The following is an 18,458-nucleotide window of genomic DNA, read 5'->3' on the forward strand; positions in this document are numbered from 1 at the left end:
CTTAGAATCATTAATTAATTGTGCAAGTGTTTGTGTATTTGGTATTGTTGAGCAACTGTGTTTTGTAATTATTTGAAAACTACAATCTCATCTATAATTAGGAATTCCCACAGTTCTTTAAACATCTGTTCCGCAGAAATTGCACTCTAATGTTTTCTGGTAATGTTTTTAGTTTCCCAAAAAGGATTATCATTCAAATAAAAATGGACCCAGTTCTAAAATTTAAAAATTAAAATATATGCTATTATTTTAATCTTTAAGCATGTCTATATTTTACCGCTGTCATTATTATTATCTAGAAATAGTTTTTATTTGTTTGCTTGCATTGTTTTTGTTTTTGTTTGAGATGGAGTCTCACTCTGTCACCCAGGCTGAAGTGCAGTGGTATGATTTTAGCTCACTGCAAACTGTGCGGCCTGGGTTCAAGCAATTCTCCTGTCTCAGCCTCCCAAGTAGCTGGGATTACAGGTGCCTGCCATTGTGCCTGGCTAATTTTTGTACTTTTAGTAGAGACAGGGTTTCACCATGTTGGGCAGGCTGGTCGTGAACTCCTGACCTCGTGATCCACCTGCTTCAGTCTCCTGAAGTGCTGGGATTACAGGCGTGAGCCACTGCACCCAGCCTAGAAATAGTTAATACAATATTAAATAAGACTGAAATATGAGAGACAATACTCTTTGAAGAGAATAAGAGCTATTTCTAAACCTGGTCTTTTTATCTTTTTTTAATAGGAAATTAAATGCCCTTGATCTAGCATGATTATTATATTTTTCCTTATTTACACTTATAACTAAGAGAATTGAAACATTTTGCCAAATTCAGAGTGCAAGTGACCATGAGCCATTTTCCCAGTTTCCTATCAATATTTGTGGAAACTGATGACAATTAAACCTAATAAAATTTAAATTATTATTGTTGTTATGTAATTGAACTTTTCATTTTAAGATAATTGTAGATTCACTTCTGGTTGTAAGCAATAAAATAGAGAGGTTCCCTGTAAACTTTATACAATTTTCCCCAATGGAAAAAAAACACACAGAACTGTAGTATATCTCAAGCAGAATATAGATGTCAGTGCAATCAATTGATTTATTCAGATTTCCCCAGTTTAACTTGTACTTGCTTGCATATGTGTGTGTGTGTATTCAGTTCTGTGCAATTCTATCACATGTGTAGATTTGTGTATTTAATACCACAGTCAGGATACAGAACAGCTCCATTAGCATAGGGATTCTCATTGAGCCCTTTCATTTCCACATTCACCTTCAAGCCCCTCACCATGCTTCACCCTCTTTAATTTTGTCATTTCAAGAATGTAATGCAAATGGAATCATGCCTTATGTATGATAATGGCTTTGTCTACCTGCAATAATTCTCTTGAGACTCATCCAAGTTGAATGTACCAGTATAATTTTAAAATGTGGAGTCTATTAAGTAATATTGGAAGACAAATGTAATCATAATCTTAATACATTTTTAGGATCACTAACTAAGTATTTTCTTCTTTGAATGGTCCAGTTTAGTGTTTCTCAGTCACCTAGGAGGCTTGTTAAACTAAAGCACAGCTTGCTGAGCCCACCCGTAGTGTTTCTGATGAAGTAGTCTGGAGGCCCTGAGAACTGATCCACTTATCTAAAAACATCACAGTGAGGATGATGCTACTGACCTCACTTTTAATAGCGCTGCTTAAAATTAATAATTAGGAGCTCATTATCATTCTAATTTGAAATATTGTTCTAAAATAATTCATTCTCACTCTCTTATTACCAGAAGTGGTGGATCTAGGAAAAACGGTGACACATTCCACAGGATTCTCAAGAATCCTCCATTGTGCCTGGGAGGAAAACAGTCTCTAAATCAGATACTGAATAAGAAAATAGAAAACAGGCAGTTTACAAAAGAGGAAATATCAATTGTCAATAAGTGCATGAAAAATGTTTCTCAGTAGCAATTAGGGATATGCAAATTAAAGTAATGAGCTTGTAACTTAGCCTACTGGCAGATATTTCAAACTTTGGTAACACGACACATTGGTAAAAGAATAGAGAAGCATGTAGCTGTAATAGTTAATAGCACAGCTCCTTGAATCGGCAGTTTTTCCTAACTATTAATATTAAATGTGCCTTATGGCTTAACTACTGTAATTTCAGATCTCTACCCTATAAAAAGAAACAAATACACACCCAAGGGCAGATTATAAAGGGATTTGTTGCAGCTTTTTGAAAAATTAAACCTACCTAAATGTCCATCAATAAAAATAAAACTAATTAATAGCATTTAGCAGTTTCTAGAAAATAAAATACTTTTCCATGTATTAGAGTGAAATATTTAAAATATGTTGGGAAAAAATCTTGTCAAAACAATACAAATACTATATTATTTATTATAGCATTCATAGGATACAAATAATAGCAAACAGATATTAAGCACTTACTACATGTTTGGCACTATATTAAGTGAATTACATACATTATTTTATTCCTTGCAACAGCTATGTAAGTTGAGTATCATAAATAATAACTAACATTACTGAATACTCATTATGTATGCTACAGATTGTTCAAAGTCATTTAATAATAATGATAACTAATACTTACTGAATGCTTACTGAGTCCCAAGCAATGTTGTAAACACACCATAAACCCTAGGAAGTGAGTATTATTTATTATATGTCTCACAAAATCTGAGCAGGTACTTAACAATGGACCTTGGGAAGCAAAGGAACCAAGGTAAAGCCAAGAGGCTGAGAATGTTAGCAACAGCAATTTGACAGGCTTTTCTCTAAAGCACTGTCATTAATGGACCCCGCTTCAATAACATGGAGAATTTGTTTCCCCTCTCAAAGACCAAATAGCCACACCAGAAACTCTGGCTCAGGCTCAGGCAGGGAAAGATGTCTCCCATATCAGCTCTGCCCATAGTGGCAGAATCTCAAGATTCAGACATATTCACTGCAGACCCATCTGCATGTACTGGTTGGTCTCAAAGATGGAGGAAGTTGGGGGAAAGGGACAGGAACACAGTTATAAGCCAGGAAGTTCACTCCAACTCTTGTCTCCTTTCCCATGTGAAGCACCTGGTAGAGGCAAATAATGAGTGGGAGCTATTGATTCAACTAACATTTTAAAGCATTTTTTTGTGTGCCCAGGCTGCACCTGGCACTTTAATAATTCTCACTTGTATAATGTGTATGCTTTACAAAGGTCTTTTACATAGACTTGTCTCTTTTTTAATCCTCAAAACAAGCACAAGAATCCATGTGGTACAGATAGTGTTCTCCCTAATTTTTATAGATGAGGAAACACTCAAGCAGACAAATGCCTTGCCCAAAAGCAGCACGGAAAGTAAGAGTAGAACTAGAACTCTGACCCAGGACTTTTTAATCCCCAGCCAGTCCTCTTCCAATTGAGACTATGATGTGAGTATTCAGCACTAACTTGGGTAAAAGACACTAAGGGTAGCTTATTCCATTGAAAAAGAGGAATTTAATGTCCAAGGAGGTGAGTAATAGGGTCCAGATGAAAGATTTTACTAGCTATAGAATGAAAATGATAACAGAGAGGGGATTTATTGAGAAGGAAGCACCAAATTTATTGATGAGATTTATCTAATAAATGACAGTGAAGAACAAAATAGACTTTGTTCGTCTAATTTAGGAAAGAATCACTCCATGTGGAATAAACAGATCAATTTTCTGTGATGATTTGAAAATATTCTACATTTGTAACAATATATGAACATGGCATCAAGATACCATTTGCTTAGAGATGAAAATCAGTGGTAAACAAAAAGGCTTATTTTTATTTTTATTTTATTTTATTTTATCTTATCTTTCTTATCTGCTTTTAGTTTAGTTTAGTTTAGTTTAGTTTAGTTTAGTTTAGTTTAGTTTAGTTTAGTTTAGTTTAGTTTAGTTTGAGATGGGTTCTCACTCTGTCACCCAGGCTAGAGCCTTGACCTTCCTGACTCAAGTGATCCTTTCACCTCAGCTTCACAGAGTAGCTGTGACCATAGACACACACCACCATGCCTGGGTAATTTTTTTTACTTTTGTAGATAGGGAGTCCTACTACATTTTGCAGGCTGGACTAGAATTTCTGCACTCAAGCAATCCTCCTGCCTCAGGCTCCTAAAGTGCGGGATTATAGGTATGAGCCACTGCACCCCGACATATAGGGTTAATGTTAATGTTCTTGGAGAAAGTTGCACCATAGGATTACTAAAGTGTAAGCTTTCTTGTAGATACCCTCATTTGCATCATTTGTCATGTAAGGGTTGAATTGGAATTACAGAGCAAATATAGAAATTATCCAGTCAAGGCTGTAGTCTCCTCCTAGGCCAAGTTAATTCCTCATTAGAAAATATTCCTAGGCCTTTCCTCCTGAGGGTCAGGCACAGAAATAACAAGAGTAAGAAATCGGCTAAGTATCTTTTGCTAAAAAGAAAATAATTATTTCCCCTTATTTCTCTGATTTTTTCAGGCAATTGCATTATTTTACATCTAAACATGTCTGATTCATAATGAAGAGATTATTTTAGCAAAATAGGATATTGTCACTGTCTTGTTGCTGTGAGATGAAGGACAGTATTTTGTCTCCACAGCTATCAAATCTAAATATTGAGACTTTAAAATTCAACATGTTTTTCACTGAATTCATCCTGCAGATGTCAGCTAGCTGAATGATCATTATGATTCTCTGTGATAAATGTTGGATTGATTTAATTATATTAGCTCATTCTATCATTATGGAAAAAATCTTTTTTTGTTTATATGGTCTAAAGATTATTTCATACCTTCAAGATCTGGAAAGGGGAAAAAGCAAGTTGAAGAACAAAGAATGTTTCACATTTTCTGGTGTGAGCTCCATGTCTAGCCTTGGGGACTAGATGGTTGAACACCAAACAGCTGAGAATTGTTGCATCTGTGGAAAGGAGGGAATGGTAGGGGGAGTGGCAGATGGGAGAAGGGGGACATTCATGTTTTTTTTCTAAATATGTCTGTGTGGTTTGAATCTTTTACAACAATAACATATTCATGCAGGACTCGTGTAATTTTAAAAGGATGATGAAATAAAAGCTTCATTCAGACAATGAGAAATAGTGCTTTTTACTCACAATGTTGGTTAAAAGTTAATTTTTGTGAAGTCACTTAGTGGTCTTAGTTTCTAAGGCAAATTTTTGTTTGCACCTATTACTCAGTAGTTTATTTGTGTAGGAGATTTTCATCACTTTTCAAACATTTGCCTTAAAAAATTGAAAATATTAACAGCTCTTAAGTGTATTGGAAGTTTTAGCTTTCAGCAGTATTACATATGATCTTTCCAGAAGATAAGAATATACTACCAAAAATTTAAAGACAACCTCTTACAAATTTTCTTCTAATGCTCTTTGTAGGTGAAGATATTAAAAAACTGTTTTAAAGATATTGTAACTAAGTTACTTATGAGATATAACCCCTTTTCCACAGCCACCTACCAAACTCTCCAAGTAGACTAAATCTTGGCTTTGGGTTCTAAAACCATTTCTTTATTTTCCCCCTTTCTATAGTCTAATAAATGTGATTGGAGGGGTTGTATAAATGTGCATTTGTTAAGAGGCACAGAGGAAAAAGAGAAAGAAGACTCTCAGACTGTACTTCTTGGTCTTTTTGATGAGCTCAGTGTCCTCTAACATCACCTCTGAATGTTGGGGATCCTAAGTGCCTGTTCTGGTCTTTCGTTCTTCTTAAACCTTTTGGGTAATCTTGTCTTTACCTAAATCTCAATTATCACACGTAGACCTGGCATTCTCAAATCTATACCTACAGCTCAGATCTTTTCTGTGAGCTCCAGGTTTCTACCTCCAACTGCATAGTGAACATCTCCAAGCACATGTCTCCCAGGCACCACAAACTTAGAAGTTACAAAAGTGGATTCATTTCCCTCAACCTCAAACCTATTCCACATCCTGTTAACCCAGTGATTTTCAACCAGAGATGATTTTGCCCCAAGAGACATTTGGCAATCTGTTGAGACATTTGTGATCATCACGTTTGGTGTTAGAGGGGCACTACTGGCATATGATGGGAGATCCTAACATGCTGCTACACATTCTACAATTTACAGGACACTCCTTCCCACAAACACAACAAAGAATTTGCTGGGGCAAAATGTCAGTAGGGCTAAGTTTGAGGAGAGATTAATTTTCAAAATGGTTAACATGATGGTTAATTGATAGTTACTAGGTTAATATCTCCGAGAAGAAAGATACCACCATCCATCCTTGAAGTTATCCCTATTTTCTTTCTCTCTCTCACTTCCTTCTTCTAGATGGTCACCAATCCCATGGATTCTAGACACAATCGACCCCTAAATTGCCACCCGTTCTACCATGACTTTAGTTCATACTGTCTCCTAGACTACATCATCCCTCTTATTAAATCTCTCTTTAATATCCCTCCACATCAGGCTTCTTACTGCTGCTTGAAAGATCTTTCCAAAATACAAATCTATTCATGTTACTCTTATGTAAAAACCATCAATGGCTTCTGCTGCCTATGGATAACATTCAGACTGATGATATAGTTCTTGTCCAGCCCCTTTATACCTGTTTAGTTCCTTATCTACAAACTCCCCAATCTCAGCTTCCAGTTCCCCAAACCCTCCATACACGCTAAGTTACCTGAAGATCTAGAGGAATTCTTGCTATCCTTCAGCTTGTGTGTCTTTGTATATCAGCCATCTCTTTATTCTTTTTTTTTCTGGTTAGTTTATACTTGTTATTCAAGCCACAGGTCATCTATAACTTTGTCTTCTTTTCCTAACAAACCCAGATCTGCAAAGAATACCTGTATTCATCAAGATTCATGGTTGAAAACAGCAGAATAAGATTCTGGATAACTTGAATAGAAAATGAATTTATTTAAAAGTTTTCAGTGGCTATATTGAGTTGAATCATTTCTCCCAAAACATGTCGACCCTGGACTTGTGAATGAGACCTTATTTGGAAATAGGGTTGCTGCAAGAGTAAATCAAGTTATGATAAGATCATACTTGGTTAAGGTAGGCCCTAAGTCACATATGACTAGTGTCCTTATAAGAAGGAAATTTGGATACAGATACACAAATGGACAGGGAAGAATGTCATGCTATGTTTTTGTAAAAACAGGCAGAAATTAGAGTGATGCACCTGCAAGCCAAGGAACTTTAAGGATTGCCAGCAAGTGCCAGAAGCCAAGGAGAGAGGCATGAAACTGATTCTTCTTCTGAGCCTCCAGAAGGAACCAACCCTGACAACACCTTGATTTTGGAATTCCAGCTTCCTGAACTGTGAGAAAGTAAATTTCTCTGATTTTAGCCACCCAATGTATGGATGTTTGCTATGGTAGCCCTAGGAAACTACTACAGTAGCCCGTATAATCAATACAAAGGATTAAAATATGTGCTGTGGCTACTGAGTCAAAGCACAGTTAAAACCCTGCCCTGAAAACAATTTGCTTAGAAAGTTGTCTCTTGACACTCAACAGCCCTGTCAGCATTCTATGGACACTCTTTGTATAACTGGACTCCTTTACTTATCAACATTTACTGCTCACCACTAGATCCTCAGCTCAGCCTCAGACACCATCAACCCTTTCAACTCCCCATGTGACTTTGTCTCACTCTCTCTAGTTTGATGATAGCAGTGCTCCTAGCAGGCCCAGCTACATAATTTGAGGGCCCCAGTGCAAACTGAAAACATTGGGCTCCTTGTCCAAAAATTATTAATAGTTTTAATATTTAACCATTAAATTAGGAGCATTAAACCAACTGTTGAACTCTTCTAAGCATGGGTCACACAGCCATGATGCTAGCCCTGGCTTTTAGTCGTGCTCCATGACATACTGATGCTTGGCACTGACAAAGTTCACAGAAGTATTGTCCACTGCTTTCCATCTTTATAATGGACAACAGGGCCCTCCCTCCCACTTATTTTTCATTCCTTTAAAATAAAGTTATCTGATGTTTGGTAACCAAATGACAAATGTTTTAGGGCAGAGCTTATAAATATTTCATAGCACTGCATTGCAATTGACCACTTTCATATCTATCTTCTCTGCTAAACTGTTAGAAGACAAATGCTGAATTGAACAAGTAATGTTCTTTTCTTGTGGCCAACACTTTAAATCAGAGATGACTCACATAAATGATATATGGAATTTTCATTTCCTTGATAGTTTTCTCCTTATGTGGATAATTTTATTCTAATCATAGGAAATATGGATAGGAAATTTTGATGCTTTGTGCTTATTTCAGTTCTACTAACTTGACCTGGAGAGAATTTTCTTTCTCTGTGTCTTTTTTTTTCTTTTGAGACAGAGTGAAGTGGCATGATATTGGCTCACTGAAACCTCCACCTCCTGGGTTCAAGTGATTTTCCTGCCTCAGCCTCCTGTGTAACTGAGATTACAGGCACACACCACCACCCCAGGCTAATTTTTGTATTTTTAGTAGAGATGGGGTTTCATCATGTTGGCCAGGCCGGTCTCAAACTCCTGACCTCAAGAGATCTGCACCACTGCGCCTCTCAAAGTGCTGGGATTACAGTTGTGAGCCACCATGCCTGGCCAAGAGCATTTTCTAATTATCATATATATTGAAAAGTCAGTACCTTTATTAAGATGAAAACAATTGTCCAGGCTCTAACTTTTAAAATATCAACCTTGTTAAGGCAAATCAATTTCCATGTATCTCATTTCTTTCCTACCAACTAGTAAAGGACCATCTTTTCTGAAAGCCCCAGAATGGCTTGATATGCTCATCCAGTTTTGTTGCAACTTTACTAGGCAGTCCAGCCTCTGGAAAGATTGGATCTCAAAACAGAATGAACTTTCCACGTTCTCTTTTGAAAGATAAACATGCACTCTATAAACTTCATCGGCCTAAACAACAGAAACATCTGTTTAGACTCATGTGCAGCTTTTTGGCTGAGTTCAGCAACAGGGAGGCTTAGGAAGTGTGTTCATTAGCTGTATTCTGCAGCACCCAAACATCATTGCTGGTCACAATTATGCACTGGAGAGATTACCAAGCATGGGAATAACCAAACTAGACAGCTATCCATAAACAATCTCTGGTAATGCTATTACACTGTCCTTACATCCCATGGTTTTGTCTTCCATGAGAAATAACTTTAGGACATAAATAAGCATGAAATAGAAAAGATTGCAGAACTAGATATGGTCGTTAGATCATTCAAATGAATATAAATACAGAGTTCTAGAAAAAAGCCTAGAAGAGCATCCCAAGGCTGTTTACTCACCATTATCTCTAGTCAATCCTTCTTACCAGATTAAAAGTACAAAATATTATTCTCTGCTAGTTACAAGTAACATCTGAATAGCTATCCTTAGAACTCTACTCCCATGTGTTTCCTGACTCAATAGTGAGTGATTTTTCATACTAGCTCTACGAGGTAAATTTTATTATCATTTGATGAAAGAGGGAACTAAAGCTTGGAGAGTTAGTGACTTTTCAAGCTCAGAAAGTTAAAAAATAAAAAGATCCAACTAAAAACTGAGATCTCTTCAATCTATGCCCATTTCTTGTTGATACTGTTATTTTTTCACTGTGCCCAATAAACTCAGCTTTTAAATTTCAAGTATATCAGGCATTCTATATCTGATCTGTTTAAATGATCTATAATTAAGTAGGAATTAAATTACCAGATATTTTCTAGCATTAAAGCTAGAAAACAGCAGGTTTTGAGGAAGTAGATATAGAAAAGGCCCCCTGGAATAGAATGTACTAGGAGTGGGTAAAGAAGACCAATTAACAAGGAGGTCTGAGACAGCTGAAGAAAATCCATCTATTTTATATTTTTTAACCAGGTTCAGTTGACTTTATGTTGGAAATGTTAAATGTGACAGAAGTAAATGATAAAGTTGAAGAAAATTTACTCAACTTTATACATATCTTCATGAAGGCAAGATTCTGTTTGATTTTCCAAAAGTTTTTTATGAGATATATCGTGTGTGTGTGTGTGTGTGTGTGTGTGTATGTGTGTACGTATGTATCTATACAGCACATTCCAACCAATAGCCCTATTGCATCTCTTAGTAAGAATGCTTTTAATATTATATATTTATATATAAGATTATTGATGTGTGTGTGTCCATTAAGTTTCATAAATCCATAAAAAACCTGTTTGGCTTTCATTTCACATTAAACATTTGAAAACAAAAACGATCATTCAAAAATCTGAATTCACTAGTTTTCTACATGAACCATGGCTGTGTCACTCAGATTCAAATTAAAGTAAAGCTGATTGAATGTATATTTTAAAAACTGAATCATTAGGTTGTTTTACTTCAAATTAAAAAATGCATATTGTTTAAGCAAATGTTTTACACACTTTATTTTCCAGAAATGTTACTTTTATATTGAATGACATAGGATGTGCCCTGGAAAGCTTAGCATCAGAGATCCACTCCCTAATTCAGCAAACAAAAAAAAAAAAAAAAATCAAATTCTAAAATTAAGAGTCCTCCTATGTTGCTTTGAGCCAAAACTTTCATCAAAGTTCATTTATAGAATAGTACAATTGGCTTTTAAAGATATTGTTAAGATTTAAAAGTTAATACACGTTTATTGAAAAAATTTTAAAAGTATAGAAAAGTACCCATTGCCCATAATCCCAGTATTCATAATCATTTTTTCTTTTTTTGAGACAGTGTCTCGCACTGTTGCCCAGGCTGCAGTGCAGTGACACTATCTCTGCTCACTGCAACCTCTGCCTCCCGAGTTCAAGCGATTCTCCTGCCTCAGCCTCCTGAGTAGCTGGGACTAGAGGTGCACACCACCGCACCTGAATAATTTTTGTATTTTTAATAGAGACGGGGTTTCACCATGTTGGCCAGGCTGGTCTCGAACTCCTAACCTCAGGTGATCCGCCCACTTCTACCTCCCAAAGTCTTGGGATTACAGGCATGAGCCACTGCGCCCGGCCTCATAATCATTCTTAATGTATATGAACAATCATACAGCCTTTTACACAGCGATAGAAGGAATAACACTGGCATGATAGTAAATGGTATAGTACCATTTAAAAATTTAAGGAATTACATATAAAAATGATTTCATTTTGGAAAACTTGGTAAATACAGAAAAACAGAAGGAAAACATCACTCAATCATTCATACTCATGGTTTTTATAAAGGTATTATTTTATATTAGTGCATTTTATGCCATTTCACTGTCCATGTTGCTGATAATACTGCAGGCACTGATTTTTAGGAAAATACAGAGACAAGAGAGGAAGGAGGTAATATAAAGAAAGGCTTGATGACAGTTAATATCTACCATGGATGGTTTATTGATCTTTTCCAATATAAAATATAGCCCACAAAAACTCAGATCTTTCCATAAGAGCTTTAAAGGTACAGAAAAACATCAGAAATTCCTTGGCATTTAAATGGCTTTATGTACAGTTTTGCTTTTTCGATAGAAGTAAAAGATTCTATCCCAACTTCCAAACTTTGTAAGTAGTTTAGTTATTGTTAGCAAGAACAAGTAGAGAATGATAAATATTATGGTTTTAAGTGGTCCTCATCTATACTGTGGGACAAACAATGAGAAATATTCTTCCTGATATTATCAAAGGAGCAGATGCAGAAATAGTTGAAGCAAAAATAGTTGAAGGAAACATTAAGAGACAAATTCTACTCTGGGCTTCAAATTCACCTGAAAATACATGATCCAACTGGATCCCTGGGACCGGGATCCATAAATCCTTAAACAATCCATAAGTCCTTTATACCACAGTCTTTCTTTTTTTGAGATTTTCATTTCAGTTTATCTTCCATTTGGCCAAATTTAAGTCTTTTCTTTATAGAAACACACATTAGTGTAACATTTTCTGAATCCTTGTACATCCAAGAATATTTTTCCCAAAGGAAAGAAAATTAGCTAAGTATAATTCTTGTGTCACTAACCTCTCCTTTCAAAATTCTGTGAAGAAATCTCCACTTTTTACTAGCATTTTGTTTTATAAAAAACAACAAAATTTTTATTGTTTTTTAAATAATTTGTTAAGCCTGCTGTGGCAGACATGCTAAATTGATATTCAAAACCTACTACAGCTTTCTTTAGTGCAACTTTTAGTACTGCAAAGGCTAGAAAATCTACAAATTATATTTTCCCAACACTTTTGCATCTAGGGATCTGGATGTGAGTTACAATTCACCAATTAGATGTATTTACATAATATTTAGATGGTGGAAGTAAGGAGGAGGTCATTTTACTTCTGTTTTGGCTGTTGCTATGAGCAAACACATTCACAGAAAAATATGCTGGGTTTTTATGAAGCAGAATTCCAGGATTCAGTGGCCAGCTGTATGAGTGTTTAGTAGCAGTTGTGGGAGCTTTCTGATCCCTGCATTGCAGCTACAGAAATGTTTACAAGTTTAGAAGCCTTCAAGTGGTAACCAGCTGATTCTCCCCCTTCCTGATTATGACACCACTACTAGCTCCTTTTCTGGGCCAGTTAGTAGTGTTGTTTAGGAAGTTTTTATTTAGAAGGCTAGCAGAAAGCCTACTCTTCCAGACCTTCCAAAGATAATCCTGAATTCAATCCTTTTCTGGTTTAACATATTTGCAATGCTTTTTTGTTTCTTGCAACTGAATCCTGACTGATATGCTTCTCAGATGTTTGTAGAAGTTGGTTTTGTTGTTGTTATTACTAATTTTGTACAATCTGAGAATAGTGGACTTCATTATCTTATGGTTTTAGATAGGGTCTCGTTAATACTAATATCTCAACTGAACCAAGCTCTCAATGCATGATCACAAGTGTTATAATTTTTCACAGATTTCCTGTCTCCCAAGTACTTCCAGAATTCTTCAGTGTGTTCATATGCTTGAATGAAGCATTGTTTGTCTGGATTAGCAGAGGCAATAATTCTCAGCCCTAGGACTCATTTGTGTCACAGAGATGTCACTCTGAGCTAGAACTCCATTTATAGTACTCAAGGCATTCCAGTTGCCATTGCCTAGGTGCTGAGGAAAATTAACAAAATAAATACATAAACTATTTTTGCCTTGATGACTTTGACCTAAAATGTGTTGATCTTACAATGCTGCAAATCTAGTGCAACACAATGCCGTGATTTGAAATCTCACTATATCGTAACAATACAGCTAGGACTCAACCATGCCTTGTTACTAGAAATCCATGTTCTAACTCTTACAAAGTAGATTATGCTAAAACAGAGAGGGATGTGTTTGAGCAGAAGTGTTAGAAAATTCTATGATATGTCTCTTACAACTCACTGCTAGGTGCACACACAACTCCTGGTTGACTAGCTTGGATGATTTCTGGTAATGACCTCCACAGGAAACTGGGAAGTATCCTCCAATGTTATAGAGTGAGGTTAATCATGCAAAATATCCATTGGCCACTACTATATCTGCTTTCTTCCAACAGTCACCTGAACATGATTATAGAAAGGATTCCTGTATCTCTTTATCTTCACAAACCCTAGAAGTACTTTAACTTCCATACAAATATATGTTAGGAAAAAAAGACACATGAAAACATGCAGCCTATCTTAACCCACTGGTAGATTTTAAGTCTCAGCTTCAGTCTAAGTAGAATACATAGTTCCAATTTTCTTCTAACACTATTTTTCATAATAATTTTATTTGAACCATAGCTAAAAATATTTATCTGATTTTGCTTCTTTTCTGTTTTTGTTTCTATCCAAGAAATGAAAGTTATTCAAAATATTGGATATTTATTTTGTTTTCCATATTCATTATCCTCCCTATTATTTTAAAATCATTTCTCTTTCATTTTTCTCCTGAGAACACTTTTAAAATATGTCTTCCATCTCACTTATTTCTTTTTCCACACAGTTTTGTTCTTTAGCTTTTCCATTGTGAACTTTAATTCTACCATGACAATCTTAGTTTCTTAGGATTACTTATGTCAACTATGTACTTTTCATTTCATCCAGTTGCCTTTTCAGCTCAGTTTACTTTTTCTTTTTAAAAAGTATCATGCCTTTGTATTATAGAAACTAAAACTTTCTTCATGCTACTAACAAACTTTTACTTGATCCTAAAGGGAGGTTGGATTACAATACCAATCCGGTACTTTGTTTTACCTTCACAATAAATGGAGTTAGATGTTCTAAAATCATTAGATTTTTCAGGAAGTAGTAAAAGTACAAACTTATATTAAACTCTAATCATTCAATGTGGAATAGTATAATATTTAGAGTAGCCAACAAAAGAAGAGCAAGGAATACATAAATAACAGGATAATAAGGAACAATGTATGGAATGATAAAAGATATTTGATCAATCCAAAAGAGGACAGGAAAAAAAAGATAACATGTATTAGGTGTGACACTGATTAAAAAAATAGTAATGTTACAAATGTTAAATGTATCAACAATAACATTAAACTAAAAGAAGACTAATATTCATAAGTAAGAAACTAAAATAATAATTATATGGACCTCATAAGAGAGACAACTTAAATATGAGAACATAGAATGATAGAAAGTAAAAGAGTGGAAAAAGAAACATCTAAAGACTAATTGAAAGATAGCTGGTATAGGTATACTAAAGCATACACAGTCGTGTTTAAAATATGAGGCATTATTAGAAAAAGGGAGCCATTTATAATGATAGAAGGCTCCACACAACAGAAAGATGTAATGATTCTCAATATGTATGTACCATATATCATAGCCTCAACAGATACTTTAAAAGAAGATATATTAGACTACTTTACATTGAATAACCACAATTCTTCAAAAGAAAACATTAAGATAGTAAAAAGATAAGCCAGAGTGGGAAAATATATTTAAAATATATACATCTGACAAAAGACTCAGATATACACACACATAAATACACTCACATTTTGTTTTGTAAACAAAGGAAACTAACTCTTTAAATTATCTGAAGCAAAATGAGACTTTATATAATTGTAGCCAAGGGGCTCTCTTTTATCACTTTTCTCTCCTTTGCTGCTATTTATTGGAGACTAATTTTTTTCATGAGTCTAAAAACAGGTATCAGCATGTCCCACATTTCACATGTCTTTCATCACAAAGACATCCAAATCTTTTTTTCTAGATGCAGTTTTTCAAATCCTAAGAAAGGACTGGGATAGATGTAGATTAGGTTATATTTCAACCTCTGGACCAACCTATAGCTGAGTACTGAATACTCAGTATCTGTACTGAAGCTGCAGATTCACACACTAGAATTAGATCACTGAAATAAAGAGCAGTTTTCTGAGCGGCGGTTCCAAGATGGCCGAATAGGAACAGCTCCAGTCTACAGCTCCCGGCGTGAGCGACGCAGAAGACAGATGATTTCTGCATTTCCAACTGAGGTACCGGGTTTATCTCACTGGGGACTGTCGGACAGTAGGTGCAGGATAGTGGGTGCAGCACACCGAGCATGAGCAGAAGCAGGGTGAGGCATCGCTGCACATGGGAAGTGCCAGGGGTCAGGGAATTCCCTTTTCTAGCCAAGGAAAGGAGTGACAGAGGGCACCTGGAAAATCGGGTCATTCCCACCCTAATACTGCGCTTTTCCAACAGTCTTAGCAAACAGCACACCAGGAGATTATATCCTGCAACTGGCTCGGAGGGTCCTACACCCACAGAGCCTCACTCATTGCTAGCACAGCAGTCTGAGATCAAACTGCAAGGTGGCAGCAAGTCTGGGGGAGGGTTGCCTGCCATTGCTCAGGCTTGAGTAGGTAAACAAAGCGGCCTGGAAGCCCGAACTGGGTGGAACCCACCACAGCTCAAGGAGGCCTGCCTGCCTCTGTAGACACCACCTCTGGGGGCAGGGCACAGCCAAACAAAAGGCAGCAGAAACCTCTGCAGACTTAAATGTCCCTGTCTGACAGATTAAAGACACTAGTGGTTCTCCCAGCACACAGCTTGAGATGTGAGAATGGACAGACTGCCTCCTCAAGTGGGTCCCTGACACCCGAGTAGCCTAACTGAGAGGCACCCCCCAGTAGGGGCAGACTGACACCTCAAACGGCCAGGTACCCCTCTGAGACAAAACTTCCAGAGGAACAATCAGGCAGCAACATTTGCCGTTCACCAATATTCGCTGTTCTGCAGCCTCCGCTGCTAATACCCAGGCAAACAGGGTCTGGGGTGGCCCTCCAGCAAACTCCAACAGACCTGCAGCTGAGGGTCCTGACTGTTAGAAGGAAAACTAACAAACAGAAAGGGCATCCACACCAAAACCCCATCTGTATGTCACTATCATCAAAGACCAAAGGTAGATAAAATCACAAAGATGGGGGAAAAAAACAGAGCAGAAAAACTGAAAATTCTAAAAATCAGAGCTCCTCTCCTCCTCCAAAGGAATGCGTCTCCTCACCAGCAATGGAATGAAGCTGGACGGAGAATGACTTTGACGAGTTGAGAGAAGAAGGCTTCAGACGATCAGATTTCCCTGAGCTAAAGGAGGAAGTTCAAACCCATGGCAAAGAAGTTAAAAACCTTGAAAAAAGATTAGACGAATGGCTAACTAGAATAACCAATGCAGAGAAGTCCTTAAAGGACCTGATGGAGCTCAAAACCATGGCATGAGAACTACCTGACAAGTGCACAAGCCTCAGTAGCCAATTCGATCAACTGGAAGAAAGGGTATCAGTGATGGAAGATAAAATGAATAAAATGAAGCGAGAAGAGAAGTTTAGAGAAAAAAGAATAAAAGAAATGAACAAAGCCTCCAAGAAATATGGGACTATATGAAAAGACCAAATCTACGTCTGATTGGTGTGCCTGAAAGTGATGGGGAGAATGGAACCAAGTTGGAAAACACTGCAGGATATTATGCAGGAGAACTTCCCCAACCTAGCAAGGCAGGCCAACATTCAAATTCAAGAAATACAGAGAATGCCACAAAGATACTCCTCGAGAAGAGCAACTCCAAGACACATAATTGTCAGATTCACCAAAGTTGAAATGAAGGAAAAAATGGTAAGGGCAGCCAGAGAGAAAGGTCGGGTTACCCACAAAGGGAAGCACATCAGACTAACAGCTGATCTCTCGGCAGAAACTCTACAAGCCAGAAGAGAGTGGGGGCCAATATTGAACATTCTTAAAGAAAAGAATTTTCAACCCAGAATTTCATATCCAGCCAAACTAAGCTTCATAAGTGAAGGAGAAATAAAATACTTTACAGACAAGCAAATGCTGAGAGATTTTGTCACCACCAGGCCTGCCCTAAAAGATCTCCTGAAGGAAGCACTAAACATGGAAAGGAACAACCAGTACCAGCCACTGCAAAATCATGCCAAAACGTAAAGACCATTGAGATTGGGAAGAAACTGCATCAACTAACGAGCAAAATAACCAGCTAACATCATAATGACAGGATCAAATTCACACATAACAATATTAACTTTAAATGTAAATGGACTAAAGGCTCCAATTAAAACACACGGACTGGCAAATTGGATAAAGAGTCAAGACCCATCAGTGTGCTGTATTCAGGAAACCCACCTCACATGCAGTGACACACATAGGCTCAAAATAAAGGGATGGAGGAAGATCTACCAAGCAAATGGAAAACAATAAAAGGCAGGGGTTGCAATCCTAGCCTCTGATAAAACAGACTTTAAACCAACAAAGATCAAAAGAGACAAAGAAGGCCATTACATAATGGTAAAGGAATCAATTCAACAAGAAGAGCTAACTATCTTAAATATATATGCACCCAATACAGGAGCACCCAGATTCATAAAGCAAATCCTTAGAGACCTACAAAGAGACTTAAACTCCCACACAATAATAATGGGAGACTTTAACACCCCACTGTCAACATTAGACAGATCCTGGAGACAGAAAGTTAACAAGGATATCCTGGAATTGAACTCATGTCTGCACCAAGTGGACCTAAGAGACATCTACAGAACTCTCCACCACAGATCAACAGAATATACATTCTTCTCAGCACCACACCGCACTTATTCCAAAATTGACCACATAGTTGGAAGAAAAGCACTCCTCAGCAAATGTAAAAGAACAGAAATTATAACAAACTGTGTCTCAGACCACAGTGAAATCAAACTAGGACTCAGTATTAAGAAACTCACTGAAAACTGCTCAACTACATGGAAACTGAACAAACTGCTCCTGAATGACTACTGGGTACATAATGAAATGAAGGCAGAAATAAAGATCTTCTTTGAAACCAATGAGAACAAAGATACAACATACCAGAATCTCTGGGACACATTTAAAGCAGTGTGGAGAGGGAAATTTATAGCACTAAATGCCCACAAGAGAAAGTAGGAAAGATCTAAAATTGACACCCTAACATCACAATTAAAAGAACTAGAGAGGCAAGAGCAAACACATTCAAAAGCTAGCAGAAGGCAAGAAATAACTAAGATCAGAGAAGAACTGAAGGAGATAGAGACACAAAAAACCCTTCAAAAAATCAATGAAT

The sequence above is a fragment of the Pan troglodytes genome, chromosome 5 (genome assembly GCF_028858775.2).
Source record: "Pan troglodytes isolate AG18354 chromosome 5, NHGRI_mPanTro3-v2.0_pri, whole genome shotgun sequence".
NCBI classification, from domain to species: Eukaryota; Metazoa; Chordata; class Mammalia; order Primates; family Hominidae; genus Pan; species Pan troglodytes.